Genomic DNA, 3,426 nt, shown 5'->3' on the forward strand with positions numbered 1-3,426 from the left:
AAAAAAAAAAAAAAAAAAAAAAAAAAAAGAAAATACATAAAACCAAATAACTATATGGTTTTGATTAATAAAGATGAAATACATATTTCCATGGATATCAGTGGTTAATCTATTGAAGCTTCTGGTTAGCCCTTGTATTACTTTAGTATCTCCTCATCTAGGAAACAACCAAAACTTTGATACAGGTGTTTAAAAAAATAAACTAATACCTATAAACTACAGCTAATCTTAATTGCAATGAACACATACTGAAAACCATACAAAACACTATGAGGGGAAATGTTTTAACCCACAACTTAAACAGGCTTAGTTTCAGTCAGTTGGGCAAGGCTATGGAGAGAGACACAACTCACTCGGACCAATGTCCTAAGTGCTTGTGTGCTTTGTAGACACCAAGCTCACCTCCCTCGGACAGAGAGGCTTTCTGGCCTCCTCTTGCTTGGTCTAGTGTCCAGAACACTGCAGTAGGCACACATCTGTGCAGAACCTAGCACACTGTAGGTGTACTGCTCTTTCGTAAGAATGAACACTACCTGCAATCTCAGGAGAGTTACTGCTAGGTATCACCCCGGGGTGGCACGAACAGGAGAATAAAATACAGCAGCCCTCCTCACTGCACTTAAACTTTGATCATCTCTGGATCAGGTTTCTTCCAACAAACACAAGAAACTTCAGTGAAAAGCAAATGACAGACACAGAGACACTGACAGACAGTTGTCTGCTTTCTTTCACGGTCATGAATGGGTCAGCTAATGTTAGTCCCCCCGCCCGCCCGCCCCAGGTAAGACCATCTCTCACTTTCAACACATTTTAAAGCTTTCTTTCCTTCTCTAAAACTACAGTTGACATGCCATACAACGCACAGCTTAGTAAGGCGGAACACATGGAAGCAATTAGGAAATTTGGACAAATCCTTAATATTAATCTTGCAGTTTTTCTGGAAGTTAAAAATGAAAGAGAGGCTGGGAGGTGGCTCCGTGGGTAAAGTGCTTGCTGTGGAAGCATGAGGAGCACAGCTCGATCCCCAGCACTGATGTAAGTGCCGGGTGTGGTGATGCAGGCCTTAACCACCTGTCTGAGAGTGCAGACAGCCCAGCCAGTCTCCAGGTTCAGTGAGAGGAGACCCTGTCTCAAAAACTAAGGCTGATGAGCAACAGTGAAAGAATGCTGACTTCTGGCCTACACACACACGAGCAGGGAAACCTAAACCTGCACAAGTGCACACATTCACACCAAAAATAAGAAAAATCACATTACCTAAAAAATTTTCATCATCCAAGCAAGCTGTAGAATATTTCTATTGTTCCAGAAAGGTCCTCTGAACCCCTCCTGTGAACCACAGCCCTACCTAGAAGCAATCCTCATTTCTACCATGTCTTGGTTTTGCCTGTTCCTGTGTTTTTCATAAAATAAGTATTGTGTCTAGCGTCTCCTGAAACTATTTCTGAGTTCCCTCTGTTCTGCCGTGGGAATCAGCAGTTTATTTCTATTGCAGAGGAGCTGCTATGAACATCCTGTACCAGCCTCTTCCTGAACATATACTTTGTTCGTCTCAGTACAGCCTGCTTCACTGAAAAGGAAAAAAAGGGAGAGAGCTCCACGTTTAAATAAACTAGAATAACTAAACACACACAGCAATTATCTGTGTGCATATTCATGCATGCATATTCATATACATACACTTATGTAGTTATATGTAACATAGATGATAATCTGGTATTTATATATAACATATGTGTGTTTATATATGAACCTAAAATTATTTTGTGAAAAATTATTTTATGTGTATGAGTGATTTGTCTGTCTGTAAATATACCAGGTGCCCACAGAGGTTATAAGAAGGTATCAAATCCTCTGGAACTGGAGTTATAGGTTATAAGCCACCATTATTGATGCTGAAGCCAAACCTGGGTCCTCTACAAGAGCAGTAACCATTTTTTTAAATTAATTAATCTGTTTTTTGTTTGTTTGTTTAATGCAGGAGTACTCTGTCTGCATGTACACCTACATTCAAGAAGATAGCATCAAATCCCTTTTATAGATGGCTGTGAGCAACCACGTGGTTGCTGCGAATTGACCTCAGAATCTCTAGAAAAGCAGCCAATGTTCTTAACTGCCAAGCCCCATCCTGCCAGCCTTTTCTCCCCCAATGTGTGTGTGTATGTATTTATGTATTGCAATGAGTATTCTTTTAAAGATTTATTTATTTTTTATTTATCTGAGTATACTGTCACTGTCTTCAGACACACCAGAAGAGGGCATTGGATCCCATTATGGATGGTTGTGAGCCACCATGTGGTTGTTGGGAATTGAACTCAGGACCTCTGGCAGAGCAGTCAGTGCTCTTAACCACTGAACCATCTAACCATTGAGCTATCTCTCCAGCCCGCCATGAGTATTCTTAACCATTCCCACACAAAAAATAATTCTGGAGGAAGTTCCTGGGGTCCCAGTGGAGCTAGCCCTAAGATAGGAAGGTGAGCACCTCAGCCTTTCTAATCTTCATCCTACTTAGGCGCACAGAAGAGAGAGAGCGCTCTCTCCCACTTACACTGCTGTTACACGCCAGTGAAGCAAACACGTCCTCACGAATCTCTTCCCAAAACAAATACTGACTGGGGTCTTACCATCTACTACATAATATTTTTACACTAAAGACAAAACCCTAAATCTGCTGAAGATTACAAGACTTTTATTGTATTACATTGTCAAAAATACACGTGGAAATAATTTTACCCATTAATAAGTAACATAGATAAAGAATATTCCATGCTTATTCAAATGTATATTGATAATGACTCCATCTTGGGGCTGGAGAGATGGCTCAGAGCACTGACTGCTCTTCCAGAGGTCCTTATGTATAATAATAAATAAATCTTAAAAAAAAAAAAACCACAAAACTAAACAAACAAAAACCCCTCCATCTCTAAGGTATTTTTCTCCCATCCAAAAAGTAGCTCACTACAACATTAAACCCATGATAAGGAGATATTTTGACTCAATTTCTACTGTTTAATTTCAAGTGACAATAGAGAAAAGACTTCATTTTCAAGGACATCAACATTAAGAAACACAAATCTATTTTTTTTTAAATAAAAAGATTCCACTTCATCACTCAAACTTAAGCCAACTCTCCAAATCTTTGGCGCTCCTCCAACATGACTGAGTGTTAAAGGTGAAGAGTGAGCGTCTTACTGGCTTCTTTAGAGAACTCACTTGCCACTACAATCCCCATTATAGCAGTGTTCTTAACCACTCACCCATCTCATTTTTACTATGCTTAGCCAAAGAAAAATAGGATACTACCACCTTCAAGCTTGAATTCACTAATTTGTTTCTCTTTTAAAACAAATCTGAGCCGGGCATGGTGGCTCACGCCTTTAATCCCAGCACTCGAGAGGCAGAGGCAGGCGGATTTCTGAGTTC

The 3,426-nt window shown here is 40.0% G+C and overlaps 1 protein-coding gene across 5 annotated transcripts in view; it reads right to left on the reverse strand.

Annotated features, from left to right (window-relative positions):
• The window catches only part of Fkbp5 (FKBP prolyl isomerase 5), a 116,387-nt gene that overhangs the window by 74,634 nt on the left and 38,327 nt on the right, over nucleotides 1-3,426 (reverse strand). Inside the window, exon 1 of one of the 5 annotated variants that reach the window (XM_029471447.1) lies at nucleotides 1,258-1,277. The exons of the other annotated variants lie outside the window; for them this stretch is intronic. The gene's annotated coding sequence lies outside the window, so the exon portion shown is untranslated. Of the gene's footprint in view, nucleotides 1-1,257; nucleotides 1,278-3,426 lie in introns of those variants that run through there. 5 annotated transcript variants of the gene reach the window in all.

Source organism: Mus caroli, chromosome 17, assembly GCF_900094665.2.
Source record: "Mus caroli chromosome 17, CAROLI_EIJ_v1.1, whole genome shotgun sequence".
In the NCBI taxonomy this organism is placed as follows: Eukaryota; Metazoa; Chordata; class Mammalia; order Rodentia; family Muridae; genus Mus; species Mus caroli.